Source organism: Schistocerca americana, chromosome X, assembly GCF_021461395.2.
Source record: "Schistocerca americana isolate TAMUIC-IGC-003095 chromosome X, iqSchAmer2.1, whole genome shotgun sequence".
NCBI lineage: Eukaryota > Metazoa > Arthropoda > Insecta > Orthoptera > Acrididae > Schistocerca > Schistocerca americana.
Genome location: NC_060130.1, coordinates 511491223 through 511508993, shown reverse-complemented (window position 1 = coordinate 511508993; position 17771 = coordinate 511491223). Strand labels below are relative to the sequence as shown.

The 17771-nt window shown below is 44.5% G+C and overlaps 1 pseudogene; it reads left to right on the top strand.

Moving 5' to 3' along the window:
* The first annotated feature begins 17016 nt into the window (after positions 1-17016).
* On the top strand, positions 17017-17134 carry LOC124557574 (annotated as a pseudogene).
* Positions 17135-17771: the final 637 nt, after the last annotated feature.

Here is a 17771-nt window from a genome sequence, read left to right as displayed (position 1 = left end):
GTCTTTTCAGGGGTGCATTCGGCCTTGACTCCATTTCTATGGATGACAGTGCTTGACCACACCGATCAGTGCAGGTGGTGGAGAGGATATTCGGCGAATGGACTGGCCTAACAGTGCCCCTGACTTAAATTCCATTGAGAACGTGTGGGGTGAGTTAGGAAGACGTATTTCAGTACATCCACAGACTCGAACGACCATCCAGCAGATTTCAACCGCACTGGTGAAAGAATGGAACGTCCTACCACAAGAATTCCTTACAAGCTTTGTGGCCAGCGTGGGAACACATTGCAGAGCATACAGTGCTGCTCGAGGGGGTCACAAACCTATTACGACAAATTTCCTTCCTTTTGTAACGTCCAGAAGACCATAATTAATCGTGGAGACTTCAGTGTAATTATTGTCTTTCAATAAAAGTGCCGTTTCTGTTCGTCTCGTTGTGCATTTCTTTCAGTTAGCTCTGTAGTGTACTGTGCTGTAGTAGCTATTTCTGTAATGACACAGTAAATATATTCCTGTTGTTACGGCGTAAAGTCAGCACCAGTACGCCAGTCGGGAACGAAAGACAAGAGACGGCTGCGAGAAGAGGTCAGCCAACCTCACGCTGACCGACCTCCCTCCACGACGACTAGGTGAAAAGGACATAAGCGCCGCGACCGACTGGTGTCAGCCAACTTCGATAGCAGCCTCAATGTTAGCCACGTCGTTAGCCAACGCTATGTAGCACTGACTTGTATTTGTCTGTTCTGAAGAAGACTGATTATTTTGTATGTCGCCCTTTGCATGCCACACATCTATCAGAGTTAAGTAATAGTATGTTGTCTTATTGTAATAAAAATCATTAATACGAGTTGTTTGATAGTTTGTCTAGCGAACCGAGTATGCGAGGATTCCTAGACACAACGCCTGTTTTCTGCTGCACAGTCATTTCATTAGCTTATTATTTACATAAACGACGAGTCTCGTTTTGGCAGTTTGCCATTTTAAAGTTATCCTGCGGTGTATAATGAACAATTTTTTGTATAAAATTATAAAATGTTAGTTAGGTGGCTTACATCTATTTTTGTAGATACAAACATGCATCAAATAACTGGATGTATCAGAGACTTCTGGAAACGACGAAACTGCTTCGTAACCCATAAGTGAATTCCCTTCTGAAGTTGGGCAACCCCAAACGCCTCATAGAAACTCCTGTCTCAATATGAGACTGTACTGTAATCATAGATATTCAATAACTAACGATTACTGACGAACATGCCTCCATGTCACAAGGTTAAAGAATCTTTACAGGAAAGCCTGGCACACTATTCCTCACATTGGTACAGGGTTTATCCTCACGAAGCAGGTTCTAGATTCGGCCACGAACTTCTTCTCCTCTAACAACTGAGTGTCGATGCTCAGCTTCTGAAGCACGAACGTACAAGCCGCAATCCACGCACACTTAGAAGGGACAGACAGGTTCTTTGATGAGGTACAAGATAACCCCCCGAACTGCTAAAACTCACACAATCAATCTTCTTGTACATTCTAATGAGCTGATTGGCAAAGAAAGAAAATTCTGAAGCATCACCAGAAATCACCACGCTCGCGGATGAGCTAATTGCAATTTAGGATGTTTTAGTGGTACCCTGGACAAACAGTTGGTCACTCCCAGGGGATACCAGGCTAATACCGTGTAATACGTTGCTAATGGCGTCAATTCACCTAGAAAGAAAGTTCATAAGTTTCTTCAGGTATGCCATATCTAGTTGAAATCACTGAGTGATGGTTACATTACATAGAGCTAGCAAAGTGTGGGGATGCTGATTGTTACATTTCAACCACTGTTCCAAATAGCCTCAGACATTTTCTAAGGTATTAAGATCGAATGATTTAGGATTCAAATAGGCTCACATTCACGTTAAGCACCGTGTCACAGTAATCTACATCTACATCTACATCTACATTTATACTCCGCAAGCCACCCAACGGTGTGTGGCGGAGGGCACTTTACGTGCCACTGTCATTACCTCCCTTTCCTCTTCCAGTCGCGTATGGTTCGCGGGAAGAACGACTGTCTGAAAGCCTCAGTGCGCGCTCTAATCTCTCTAATTTTACATTCGTGATCTCCTCGGCAGGTATAAGTAGGGGGAAGCAATATATTCGATACCTCATCCAGAAACGCACCCTCTCGAAACCTGGCGAGCAAGCTACACTGCGATGCAGAGCGCCTCTCTTGCAGAGTCTGCCACTTGAGTTCATTAAACATCTCCGTAACGCTATCACGGTTACCAAATAACCCTGTGACGAAACGCGCCGCTCTTCTTTGGATCTTCTCTATCTCCTCCGTCAAACCGATCTGGTACGGATCCCACACTGATGAGCAATACTCAAGTATAGGTGGAACGAGTGTTTTGTAAGCTACCTCCTTTGTTGATGGACTACATTTTCTAAGCACTCTTCCAATGAATCTCAACCTGGTACCCGCCTTACCAACAATTAATTTTATATGATCATTCCACTTCAAATCGTTCCGCACGCATACTCCCACATATTTTACAGAAGTAACTGCTACCAGTGTTTGTTCCGCTATCATATAATCATACAATAAAGGATCCTTCTTTCTATGTATTCGCAATACATTACATTTGTCTATGTTAATTGTCAGTTGCCACTCCCTGCACTAAGTGCCTATCCGCTGCAGATCTTCCTGCATTTCGCTACAATTTTCTAATGCTGCAACTTCTCTGTATACTACAGCATCATCCGTGAAAAGCCGCATGGAACTTCCAACACTATCTACTAGGTCATTTATATTTATTGTGAAAAGCAATGGTCCCATAACACTCCCCTGTGGCACGCCAGAGGTTACTTTAACGTCTGTAGACGTCTCTCCATTGATAACAACATGCTGTGTTTTGTTTGCTAAAAACTCTTCAATCCAGCCACACAGCTGGTCTGATATTCCGTAGGCTCTTACTTTGTTTATCAGGCGACAGTGCGGAACTGTATCGAACGCCTTCCGGAAGTCAAGAAAAATAGCATCTACCTGGGAGCCTGTATCTAATATTTTCTGGGTCTCATGAACAAATAAAGCGAGTTGGGTCTCACACGATCGCTGTTTCCGGAATCCATGTTGATTCCTACATAGTAGATTCTGGGTTTCCAAGAACGACATGATACTCGAGCAAAAATCATGTTCTAAAATTCTACAACAGATCGACGTCAGAGATATAGGTCTATAGTTTTGCGCATCTGCTCGACGACCCTTCTTGAAGACTGGGACTACCTGTGCTCTTTTCCAATCATTTGGAACCCTCCGTTCCTCTAGAGACTTGCAGTACACGGCTGTTAGAAGGGGGGTAAGTTCTTTCGCGTACTCTGTGTAGAATCGAACTGGTATCCCGTCAGGTCCAGTGGACTTTCCTCTGTTGAGTGATTCCAGTTGCTTTTCTATTCCTTGGACACTTATTTCGATGTCAGCCATTTTTTCGTTTGTGCGAGGATTTAGAGAAGGAACTGCAGTGCGGTCTTCTTCTGTGAAACAGCTTTGGAAAAAGGTGTTTAGTATTTCAGCTTTACGCGTGTCATCCTCTGTTTCAATGCCATCATCATCCCGGAGTGTCTGGATATGCTGTTTCGAGCCACTTACTGATTTAACGTAAGACCAGAACTTCCTAGGATTTTCTGTCAAGTCGGTACATAGAATTTTACTTTCGAATTCACTGAACGCTTCACGCATAGCCCTCCTTACGCTAACTTTGACATCGTTTAGCTTCTGTTTGTCTGAGAGGTTTTAGCTGCGTTTAAACTTGGAGTGAAGCTCTCTTTGCTTTCGCAGTAGTTTCCTAACTTTGTTGTTGTACCACGGTGGGTTTTTCCCGTCCCTCACAGTTTTACTCGGCACGTACCTGTCTAAAACGCATTTTACGATTGCCTTGAACTTTTTCCATAAACACTCAACATTGTCAGTGTCGAAACAGAAATTTTCGTTTTGATCTGTTAGGTAGTCTGAAATCTGCCTTCTATTACTCTTGCTAAACAGATAAACCTTCCTCCCTTTTTTTATATTCCTATTAACTTCCATATTCAGGGATGCTGCAACGGCCTTATGATCACTGATTCCCTGTTCTGCACATACAGAGTCGAAAAGTTCGGGTCTGTTTGTTATCAGTAGGTCCAAGATGTTATCTCCACGAGTCGGTTCTCTGTTTAATTGCTCGAGGTAATTTTCGGATAGTGCACTCAGTATAATGTCACTCGATGCTCTGTCCCTACCACCCGTCCTAAACATCTGAGTGTCCCAGTCTATATCTGGTAAATTGAAATCTCCACCTAAGACTATTACATGCTGAGAAAATGTATGTGAAATGTATTCCAAATTTTCTCTCAGTTGTTCTGCCACTAATGCTGCTGAGTCGGGAGGTCGGTAAAAGGTGCCAATTATTAACCTAGCTCGGTTGTTGAGTGTAACCTCCACCCATAATAATTCACAGGAACTATCCACTTCTACTTCACTACAGGATAAACTACTACTAACAGCGACGAACACTCCACCACCGGTTGCATGCAATCTATCCTTTCTAAACACCGTCTGTACCTTTGTAAAAATTTCTGCAGAATTTATCTCTGGCTTAAGCCAGCTTTCTGTACCTATAACGATCTGTTAGCGACCTCGGCTACGGTGGCAGGTACTTGATATTTGATGTTACAAACTCAACTTCTTCAGAAATGTTTTTATTTCTAATGCCAGGTTGCATTTCATATTCTGTCTAATTCGGCCATAGCCAGTTATTTTTCTGGCTGAATAGCAAAAACTCCTCTAGAACTTTTAGTGTCTCATCTCCTAATCTAACTCTCTCACCCTTATTTCCTTTAATTTGGCTACATTTCATTACCCTTATTTTACTCTTGTTGATGTTCATCTTATAATCTCCTGCGAGAGCTTCTGTAAAGTTTGGAAGGTAGAAGACGAGGTACTGGCACAAGTACAGCTGTGAGGACGGGTCGTGAGTCCTCGTTGGGTAGCTCAGTTGGTAGAGCACTTGCCCGTGAAAGGCAAAGGTCCCGAGTTCGAGTCTCGGTCCGGCACACAGATTTAATCTACCAGGAAGTTTCATATCAGCACACACTTCACTGCGGAGTGAACATCTCATTCTAGAATTGCAGTTCATCGGCAAATGTCTAAGTTTTTATTTTTTCTCTCTGATCTTTAATTTCCTTAACAAATTTCGCCTTGGCTTCCTTCACAGCGTTCTCAATGTGGGAAAGGGACCAAAGAGAGTTTCAGGACAGCCTGCAAAGGTGCCAGATTTCCCATATACAATTAGGATCCTAAGTTTAACAACTTATTACTCAATTTGCTTACTCTCAGGTTCTTTTCACTTTAACTTATTATCCAATACAGTTGCCTAGTATTTTCCTAAGATAGCCTTGTCTTAATTAGTGTAATTTATGACCCAATATGGCCACCAGATTATGATATTACTATGAAACTTGGCTGTCCAAGATATGTCTGACGCTATGACAGTACAGTGCACGTGTAAAAATGGCTGGAAATTACAAAACTGAAGTGAGACACCCTGGCCTGTTTATTTTGGAACATTTCTCCAGTTATGTGTATACTATTATTAAGTTTAAAGACATACTGCAGAACACAAGACATCGCTAAATTACAATGTAGAGGTGCATAACCAAATCACACTGCTATCACGTGCTTCATGTTTAGCAGTTACGACGGACACTTCTTTACGAAGTCACACTGTACTGCCCAGTGTAGTAGGACAGAATAGACCAAATACGACGTATTTGTTTAAAACAAACACGCTGCGCTGGCCGCTTGTCGTCAGATGCCTCAGCATAAAGTTAAGAGCCACACTCCACCACAATACTGCACAAAAGTGGAAACACAGACTGTACGCCAAGGAAAGAAGACTAAAAATCTCTTTCTTCTGAGTACGCTGCATGCTGAAGTAGCAATAAGCAAGGAAGGAAACAATAAAACCTGAAACCGTAACGTTCTCCAATGCAACAAAGTACTGGGTGGACGTGGTTGATCAAATCACCTGTAAATATACTAGGTAGGTTGCATGTGGGAGATGGCCAATGCATGTCTTCTACAACATACTGGACTTGGCGGCAGTAAGTGCATGCATCATCTATAACATAGCAAGGAACAAGAAAGTGGAAAGGAAGACGTTCATACTTCAACTGGCAAATGAACTCAAGGGAATGAAAGAGCAAGAACATCAGGCAAAGGAAGAGGCTATGGGACTGAAATCACCTAGAAAGCGGAAGAAGTACCAAATTAGCCTCTGCAAAGGCAACAAGACCAGCGAAAACTGTGTAAAGCGACACAAACCTGCGCGTGGAAAATGTGAGTGTAAAACAGAAATCACCTGTGCTAAGTGCATCTAGCAGCTTCAAATGACTTGAGTGAAAAGTAATACAGAGCTGTTTGTAAAACACATGTGAGAGTAAAATGGACCAAATACAGGGTGAAGCGAAATTCGCGCACTCGGGCTTCGCAGTGTGGCTCCTCACATGCCAGCGATAAAAAAATGTCTGTCACAAAATTTCGTCCGGCGAGAACATCCGGCAGAAAAAGGACATTAAAGAGTGACAATCTGGCAACACTATAACCACACATATGGTAAGTATCTCAGCCAGCAAGTGCCAATCGTGCACTGCAGTTGGTGCAGCAGATAGAGTTTTGGCTTAGCATGCAGGAGGTCGAGGGTTCGATCCTGGGTTGGGGTGCATTTTTTTTATTTGCTAATTTCGTTCTGACATTTCACACTGGAATGTGTACACATGTACATTGGAGTCTGTCACGGGCGCGTTACTATGCTCCAACTAGTCCCTGTCTGGTGGGCAGCGCATACAGTATAAACACGCCGTCTGTCCTGAGCGCTGTTCCCCCTAACGCGCATTACCCCTCTGACAGATATTGTTCTGCGTGATTCATCCCGACGCCACTAATTGTGCAATGTTCGGTTTTAAATTACACTGTTTCCCTAACGGTAATAGACGTGATGTTTCCACAATTCCATCAATAGAATAATAATAATAATAATAATAATGCATTGAGATATGTACTAAACAGCATGCGGTTACCATACTCAGTCCTGAAATACGTAATTAGTGGGACCATCGTGATAACACATACAAATAGTAACCGATTTTGTACATTGTTTGCGAAGCACGTTGCTATTCCTACTTGTATCGTAAGGCCCTAACGAAACGTAATGGACTTGAACGAGGCAAGAATAGTAGTTGGTACTAGTTTATGAGACAGTTGGAGGAGGGTACAAAGAAAACACGTTTCGCATCTAGTAGATGAAGTAGTGTGAATAAATTCACGCCCACGATGTGGAAAGGGCTTCTTTCAAAGCTGACCAATCTTCCGTTTCTACGATTGCAGTAAGTGCAAATGTTTTCCAGAGGACCCGCTGCAATCTCTGTTGACGATTAAGATGCCAGAATGCCATACTTCCTGGACTACATTTACGAAATAAAAAACTTATGCTTCAACCCAGAATCGAACCATCGACTCCCTGCATGCTAACCCAAAACTAGAGCCACTGCATCAACAGTGAAGCAGGATAAAATGGCGCTGATAGAGGTAATTACCCCACATGTGGTTACAGTGTTGCCAGACTACCACTCTTTGACGTCATTTTTCTGCCGAATGTACTCGCCGGACGAAATTTTGTGAGAGACTTCCTTTTATCACTGGCATGTGAAGAGTCGCGTTGCGAAGACCGAGTGCGCGAATTTCGCTTCGCCCTGTATACTATATGTGTCTAGAAGTTTGTATGAATAGTTAATGAATTAAGATATATAGCTAAGAAACTTGTTAGCAGTAATAACAATATATTTGTATGAGACATTTTTGTACAAATAAATTAGAAATTATTATTTATAATTGTAAATAATTGTTGTGATTATTAGAAATAAAGTATGGATTAACAAACACTAAAGTACTTGTTCAAGTTAAATATGAGAATATTTTATGTGGGGTCAAAATGACCCCTTTCCGCCGTTTTAGGAATGTCAGAAACTCCACCGTTCTAGTATTAATGAGGGGATGCAGAATATGCATCAGATGCCAAGGTTGTTTCAGTCAGGAATGTAAGGAAAAGACTAAAGGAAATTGTGATCAGATGCTAACCTAAGGCAGGAGGCAGATTATTATTACGTGATGAATATGTGAGACAAGTGTAGCCAACAAAGTTAACAAGCCCTGGGAGAGGGCCTCCCCACGTAATATGGAATTGAGGACCAAATGTAGTGCTCCAATTGATGAAAAACAAGTTTAGAATGCCACATATGAACATATTTAAGGTGTTGTTTGAATTTTTGAAACAGAAGTCTGCCGGAAAATCAAGTTGATGAGTTCTAAAACACAAACATCAAAAAAAGTTTTAGATCACCTTGGTTCCGAGAGCTCCGGAACCTGTACAGAAAATTGGAATGGGGATCAACATAAACGTCATTTCCGCCCTCTTTATTGCTCATGAAAACCACACATTGCATGTTTTACCACCATACAGCGAGACCTTCAGAGGCGGTGGTCCAGATTGCTGTACACACCGGTACCTCTTTCTATGATGCATGCCTGTATTCGTCGTGGCATACTATCCACAAGTTCATCAAGGCACTGTCGGTCCACATTATCCCACTCCTCAACGGGGATTCGGCGTAGATCCCTCAGAGTAGTTCGCCGGTCATGTCGTCCATAAACAGCCCTTTTCAATCTATCCCAGGCATGTTCGATAGGGTTCATGTCTGGAGAATATGTTGGCCACTCTAGTTGAGCGATGTCGTTATCCTGAAGGAAGTCATTCACAAGATGTACAAGATGGGGCGCGAGTTGTCGTCCATGAAGACGAATGCCTCGCCAATATGCTGCCGATATGGTTGCACTATCGGTCGGAGGATGGCATTCACGTATCGTACAGCCGTTACGGCGCCTTCCATGACCATCAGCGGCGTACGTCTGCCCCACATAATGCCACCCCAAAACAGCAGGGAACCTCCACCTTGCTGCACTCGCTGGACAGTGTGTCCAAGGCGTTCAGCCTGTCCGGGTTGTTTCCAAACATGTCTCCAACGATTGTCTGGTTGAAGGCATATGCGACACTCATCGACGAAGAGAACGTGATGCCAATCCTGAGCCTGGCATGTTGTTGAGCCCATCTGTACCGCGCTGCGTGGTGCTGTGGTTGCAAAGATGGACCTCGCCATGGACGTCGGGAGTGAAGTTGCACAGTTTGAGTCGTAACAAGACGTCCTGTGGCTGCACGGAAAGCCATAATCCATAGGTAACGGTCATCCACTGCAGTTGTAGCCCTTGGGCGGCATGAGCGAGGCATGTCATCGACATTTCCTGTCTCTCTGTATCTCGTCCATGTCCGAACAACATTGCTTTGGTTCACGCCGAGAAGCCTGGACACTTCACTTGTTGAGAGACCTTCCTGGCACAAAGTAACAATGCGGACGCGATCGAATCGCGGTATTGACCGTCTAGGCGTGGTTGAACTACAGACAACACGAGCCATGTACTTCCTTCCTGCTGGAATGACTGGAGCTGATCGGCTGTCGGACCCCTTCCGTCTAATAGGCGCTATTCATGCATGGTTGTTTACATCTTTGAGCGGGTTTAGTGACATTTCTAAACAGTCAAAGGGACTGTGTCTGTGGTACAATATCCACAGTCTACGTCTATCTTCAGGAGTTCTGGAAACAGTGGTGATGCAAAACTTTTCTTGGTGTATGTATTACGAGTCCTCCAATGAAGCTGACCCTGGGTCTGCGTTTCCTACATTCCACTCTGGATGGTTACTTCATGTTACTGTACGATTTTTACTGTGTCCAGTAATTTTTTGTCAATAATGTGATAGGAAAATAGTGTGTCACCTCGGCTATTTATCTGCAGTACGTTATATTTACTTGCGTCCAGGTCCAACTCCCAGTTCCCTCTCCAACCTCTGTAGGTCTTCCTGTAATTCGTTACAGTCCTCTGCTATTGCTGTTTTTTTACTTATAGACAAATGCATTGTCCATGACCAGCCTCATGGAGCTTCCGCCGTTACCCATTCGATCATTTATATTGCTGTGGCTAATTCGTGGCTCAGCCACAACCAATAAATCACGTAATGAGATTTTATCAGTATGTGATTGTTGTTGTTGTTGTGGTCTTCAGTCCTGAGACTGGTTTGATGCAGCTCTCCATGCAGTAAAGCTGCATGTCCTCGGGAAAAATTACGGCTGTAGTTTCCCCTTGCTTTCAGCCGTTCGCAGTACCAGCACAGCAAGGCTGTGCTGATACTGCGAAAATAATCACATAACGTATGTGATTATTTTCTTTTTTTACTGTTATAAAACAATTAATTGACGACAGCATCGCCACATGCGTTTCACGCTCGAAATATTATGCATTTTGATAAATAACTATACAGATGATTTTCTTTTGACACAAGATCGATTTGTTCTATTCACAATCAGAGATCTGTATTCATATTTGCGTATTACGATAACCGATCTGTGCGTGTTTTGTTCACGTATTATTACTCTCCGCCCCAAAACACCCGCTTAGACGTGAAACTCAATGGTGTATATACAGGGTGATTCAGCTGCCCCTACCGATAGATTTTATGCAGTTCACTACGCATTCAAAAACCACATGCAAGATTTTCATATTCTCTCGCTCACTATGCACAAACTATTAGTCCTACAGAAAAAGGGATACGACCTTCCTGTAGGAAATTTAATGTAGTTAAATTTTTTACTAGGCTAAGTTTACGCTGAAGGCCATAATTTTCCAGTTATTCAAGAGAAATGCATTTGAATGTAATTTTTGTACGTTTTTCTTGAATAATTCGAAAACTATGGCCTCTAGCGAAAACGTATCCCAGTAAAAAGTTGTAGCTTGATAACTATATTGCATCCTAGCACTGTAAAGCGATGCATACTGCAAAGCCATAATGTATTTGTAACGTTTTTACGATGATATACGGGAATCACTGATTGTCAAAGTGTCCCCATTGAAAAATGTGTGCTGCATGGAGTTATAGGTCATAGAACGGTGTTCTTGAGTATGTAGCACTATCAGGAAGATGGGTACTGTAGATTACCGTTTCCTTACAAGGATCGAAGTAAGCCATTCCCACTATATTATTTATAGACCATTTACACGATGCCACTGATTCATTTGTTCGTAAAAATAGTAATGAGTCCATATTTAAAGAATGAAATTGACGCTGACTATTTTTTTTTTAAAAATATTGCATTTGCCAGTGCTATATAGTTTACGTGCAATATGCAGTGACGTAAATGCAACTTGTAATGGGTGAAATATTTTACTATTAAACCCTAAGGTATTCAAACCAAGGTTTTACTGCCAGCACAGTAGTTTGTTACAATTGTTTTACGGTAACATAGCGATGTATGGAGTAAATTGTCACAATTCAGACAATATTATCGGAAATCCTAAAAGAATCTGTTATACGATTCGAATTTCACACAAAATTCTCTGCTTTCAGTACATAGTCACTGATTGCAGGTCACACCCGACGAGGAAGGTTTTTTAACGCGTAATTCTCACATCGTAATAGATTGTTACTGTCAAATTTAGTCCTCTACTGAATATGGAGGAAATTTTTATGTCATGGTTTGGGAATAATTATGAACAGTTCTAAACAATAATTAATGATTACACAAGCTTAACTATAGTAGATTTTATTTCGAAAGACACTTTACTTGCAGAAGGTTGCGACCTGCGAGTGGGTCGCAAATCAAAACCCTGTACACAAGACGTAGCGTCCAGGAAACTAATACTGTATCTAACACTCACATTCCTTCTGCATGGAATAGATGGACCGTACTGAGTCCACTGAAGCTTGTTGACAACTCTAACAAACTCGGCATGCTTCATCGTAATCACACTTATGGCTGGCTGCTCAGCTCTCTCAACGAAAGTAAATACTCACCGGCAATGGCAGTGGGCTGAACTTCCTTGAAGGCGTGGCCAGAACCTCTGTCATGGTTTGTCGCTCTGTCGGGCAGTGACGTTCCTGCTAGTGGTGATCCCAACTGTGAGAAGTGGAATTCGATATCTCGATGAGACCACATTCTTTCCCCCTCCCCAAAACCTTCGCACCGTCTTCATGTTCTGCTGATTCCAGGACTGACGGCAGGGGGAAGGTCTCAATGCAGACGTCTCAGATGGGACAGGGTCCGTAACTGTGGCCGATAACAGACCCCTATCTGCACCCTGTATTCACTTCCAGAGTGGCCGGGGGCACCAGTTAAAAACTGATCACGGGTTGTACGACCGCATCCAGGGACGACGATTCTGTGGATGGGCCGTCGACTACACCTGCGTTGGCCTGGTGGATGCCCAGAGGCGGTGCCTCCACGGACATCGGCTTGGGATGCAGGACTGGCGGTGACACTGGAGGTGGCCGCTGCATATCGACCTCCATTGGTAACACGACCTGATGCGACGGCCGAGCGAAATGGAGAGCAGAGACGGAGACTGCTGCTGCGGACCCCTGCAGAGCAGTGGGTCTGTGAACAAAAAGGCTGCTGCAGAATCTGAATCTAGGAACGCCCCAGCTGATTCTGCCCTAGGGCTGGTGCAGTCCCATCGGAACTTGAATGGTATATAATAACCAGCTTAAAAGTTTTTTCACCCACCCTGCTTCCAACGCCTACCCTTGCCAAACATTCTGAAAAAGAACGTGTCCTACGGCTGAAACCGTGTAGAGCGTAGTGGAACACATGGCTTCTGTGGAGGCTGCAAGAGATGCATAAGAGTACAATGACGGCCATGTAATAGTACCACTGTTGACTTTCCTTCATGGGACAACGAGTGGTAGGAGGATTAAAAGACACTTAGGGCCTGTCCCGTGTGTGGAATGAAGGCAGCTTCTCCATTTGCGTCCTGAAACCTTTAAGAGACCACATCGTTTGACTATGACTGAAATGGCGTCGTTGTGCAATGCTGGACGTAGTTGTCATGGAAAAACTGTCATAAACTAACCAACATAAATTGTGATCCGTTGTCAGAAACAACGACCTCTGTCAAACATTCAATACAAAAAAATAGAGGTAAGTGCCATCATAGTACTTGCGGTGGTTCTGGAGTGGTCCAAATGGTTCAAATGGCTCTGAGCACTATGGGACTTCAAATCTTAGGTCATCAGTCTCCTAGACTTAGAACTACTTAAACCTAATTAACCTAAGGACATCACACACATCCATGCCCGAGGCAGGATTCGAACCTGTGACCGTAGCAGCAGCGCGGTTTCGGACTGAAGCACCTAGAACCGATCGGCCACAGTTCAAATGGTTAAAATGGCTCTGAGCAATATGCGACTTAACTACTGAGGTCATCAGTCGCCTAGAACTTAGAACTAATTAAACCTAACTAACCTAAGGACATCACACACATCCATGCCCGATGCAGGATTCGAACCTGCGACCGTAGCGGTCGTTCGGCTCCAGACTGCAGCGCCTAGAGCCGCTCGGCCACTCCGGCCGGCTCGGCCACAGTGGCCGGCGTTCTGGAATGTATTAGGCCTACAAAGGGAAACGTTCTATAAACATCTACCACCAGCAACCATCGCGTATTCCAATAGAGTCTCTCGAAATCCACATGTAACCGTTGTCATGGTCCCATTGGAAGTGGCCACTCAAAACCCTATTGCGGGGGAGTGTACTGGTGTGTCCACAGAGGTTATGCAGTGGAAGGTCATTTTTCGGTTTTAGGTGCAACAACTTCAACACTTCCCCCTGGAGGGATTGAAGGACCACGACCCATACATTTTCATTCTCAGTATGAAGAAGTAGCACACGAAGGTAGTCTACTGTAAATCCGTGAAGGATGTCAACAACTTGTGAATCAATCTAGAAGCACGATTCCTCTGATGAATGAAGCATCAAGTCAGTACTGACTGATAACTATGCTAAGAGGTCAGCATTTGAAAGCGAGCAGTGGGCTTTTACGACAAGTCATACTTGTAGTTCGTTAACAACAGGGCTCAACATTATAATTTTTGTATATGAAGACGGTATCTTTTCTTTCGGACATGTCCGAAAGAAGAGATACCATCTTCATATAGATAAGGCTTACCGGCCAATGATCTTCAGTGCAGATGCATTCACATTGCTCAGACTTTTGCAGGAATCGGTAGACTGACTGCCGCGAGTAATGAGTATAGCGAGCAGAGGCGCTACAAATGTAGTGTGCGGACAGTAGGTTGGAAATGTGGGTCTCATGGGGAGCGTGCCCGAGATAAGTCTCTGCAGTCGCACTATCCTCTGTGTCCTCGATGGCTAGTTCCGCTTCGAGCGCCGTGCGGGAAGGTTCTTGTTTATTATATATGCCGCAGCGTCGCTTGTGTGGAGTTTACCTCGTTAGCGTTGTTCTGTCTGCCGAGTGGGTCGTAGCGCCTCCGCTGCGCCTTTATTGTCTGTTTGTGTCCGTCTACTTGCTACGACGTCGGCCGCTCCGCTATGACTACCGTGGACTCCACGTGTGTTCCACGAAAAGGTACTGTGAGCTTTACCTTCGATAAAACAACGCGACACATTCAGCCTGGGACCCTAGAAATCCACGATTGGCTTCTCGATACAATTCATGTGAACTCTGATCAGGTCCACACCGCTTATTTTGACGCTGAAATGTGTTCAAATGTCTGTGAATTCTTAAGGGACCAAACTACTGAGGTCATCGGTCCCTAAACTTACACACTACTTAAATTAACTTATGCTAAGAACAACACACACACACACCCATGCCCGAGGGAGGACTCGAACCTCCGGCGGCAGGGGTCGTGCAACACGTTACATGGAACCTCTAATCGCGCGGCCACTCCGCGCGGCATTGTGATGCTGACGAGTACGTGTTTTACGTGAAATTCATGGATCTTTCACGCTGAAAGATTACTGTCGCGACATGGTTCTCACAGCCCGTTCAGACATCGTGATAATTCCGTTAGTATAGTGTCACTCGCAGATGCTGAAATCGAATACACCAATGTTCGAGTGTTCAGCCTCCTGCCGGAAGTTGATGACAATTTTCTAAAGGGCATATTGACTCCTTATGGTAACGTGAAAAACATCCGTCGTGAACGCTGGTCTACTCAACGCAGATTACAGTGTTATAGTGGAAGTCTTTCCTTGGAAGTGCATGTCAAACGCAATATATAATCACATTTACAAGTGCGTGGTTACCGCATCAGTATCATGTATACTGGTCAAAAGGGAACCTGCTTCCTATGTAATGAAAGTGGACACGTTCGTTCTAATTGTCCGCGGAGGGTTTTTATATTAAAGCCGTCATTAGTGCAGCGTCACAAATTGACGGTTGCTGATCTTGTTCCTTCTCCTCCCGCCGTCAGACCTACTTCTGCTTCGGATTATAATGTATAAACAGTCAGTTCTGATAATCGTGTCAATGAATTTCCGCCTTTACCTCCGCGACAGGTTCAGAATCCTATTGGCCCCAGGATAGAACTTATAACGGCGACAAACAAGCGACATCGCACTCAGGAAGGTGATGGTGAGGATTTGGCTGTACCTTCTGCGCCAACCTCCTCCGCATCGATTGTGTCCCCTGCTACTCTCGATGCTACTATACCTCCCGTCCGTGGTACGGTGAGTGGCGAAGAAGTTACCTCCAGCATCCCTCCTGCTCGCGAAGTGGCTCCTTCTGAGCTGCCTGTGTGTGAAGAGGGAGCGGAGCCCCCCGTTCGTCTTTGTGTCCTCCGTTACAGCCTAAGACGATGCAGTGTCCTCCTGTTCCTTCGTCTTCCTGTATTTGCCGCCTACAGCAGCTCCCGAGGAGAAGAAAATTAGCGACCAAGTATCACCTGTTGTATTGGTAATTCCACAGAATGCTTCCGCCTTAGTGACTGGCATTGCATTACATGACCCTAGGTCTTGGGGGGGGGGGGGGGGGAGGAATCTGTGCCTATGACCCCTCCCAAGCCTCTGTCTGCAGAGGCCGCCATCTCACGTAGCCGGCAGAAACAGCGTATACAACTTGACCGTGCGGTGGCTCGTAAGAAATCTAAGAAAATAGGTTGCGATGACGTGGGTTATGGTCCCCCGATGTGTGATTCCACGGTGGATTCCACAGTGGACCTTGACTCTCAGCTGTCTACATAATTCTACTCCGATATTCCGTACATCTCTGTCCAGCTGTGATCAATTACCCAAGCCTACACGTTCCTTTCCTTAAACGTTAATCGTGTGGAATAAGAATTGCGATTGGCTTCGCTGCGTCAGTTCATTTATGATTCATGTGCGGACACAGTTTTCTTACAGGAGGCGCTATTTAGTAATTTCTCCTTATCTGGGTTTCGTATGATCTTTAATGTAGCACCCGAATATTCTACGGGGACCGCCATATTCTTTCGCGAAGGCATTCCTATTGCTGAAGTGGAAATGGTGGATTCTGGCAGGGGCATAGGGTGTCAACTTTTTAATCTTACTTTGGTTCGTTTATATGCCCCTACTGGCACTGGTCATGTGGTGGATCGTTCGCGTTTTTATGAAGAGGATATTGTTTATGTGTTGCGTAAGAGTCCTCCGGGTATTCTGTTGAGTGATGACTTTAACTGTGTATTGCGTCCTGCGGATCAATCTCCAAACCTTAATTTCTGTCTCGAATTACATGAATTGGGCCGCTCCTTACGCCTAAAAGTCGTCTGGATATGTAAATACCCGACATTAGTTAAATTTACCCACTTTACTGCGACTTCTAGTAGCAGGTTAGATAGATTTTACTTATCGGACTTCCTGAGCGATAGTATTCTTAACGTTGAAGTTATCCCAGCTTCCTTTGCGGATCACTGTGCTGTGGCCATAACTCTCAATCTTGAATGGCAACCAGTCAAATTGTTTCGCCCTCCGAGGATGCTAAGCGTCGCTCATCTAGCTGACCCTTCTCTCGATGACGTGATGCGAGTCGTGTGGGAGCATACTCTACGGTCCACTGGGAAATACTCCTCCACCCTTGACTGATGGGGCAACGGCCTTGCCACAGTGGATACACCGGTTCTCGTCAGATCACAGAAGTTAAGCGCTGTCGGGCGTGGCCGGCACTTGGATGGATTACCGTCTGGGCCGCCATGCGCTGTTGCCATTTTTCGGGGTGCACTCAGCCTCGTGATGCCCATTGAGGAGCTACTCGACCGAATAGTAGCGGCTCCGGTCAAAGAAAACCATTATAACGACCGGGAGAGCGGTGTGCTGACCACACGCCCCTACTATCTGCATCCTCAACTGAGGATGACACGGCGGTCGGACGGTCCCTATGGGCCACTTGTGGCCTGAAGACGGAGTGCTTGATGGTGGATATAGCTAGCGAAACCGAGGCTCACGCAGACTTTGATACGTTTCTGTGCTGCCAAAGCGCGAGACTTTCGGAGAACTTATGAATATTACTATTCCATCCTGCGTGAACTTTATGCTGCTTCGGATCAAGCCCTCTGCGAATTGCAGATGTTAGGCCTGTAAGGCAAAATTGTTAACCGTGAAGAGAATGCAAATAGAAGGTTTGAAAATCCGATCGAAGTCGCGATCATTGGTGATGGAAGAACTGACTTCCTTATATCATTTGCTTCGGCATCAGACCCGTCGCCGACGCACTTGTATTCATTCTCCCACGACAAAAGATGGATGTATCGTAATGGCGCAAGCTGATATAGTGCGTATCTTACACCAGTACTATGTAGAAATCTACGATATCGAGGAGTCCAGTAAAACCTTTTACGACCCAC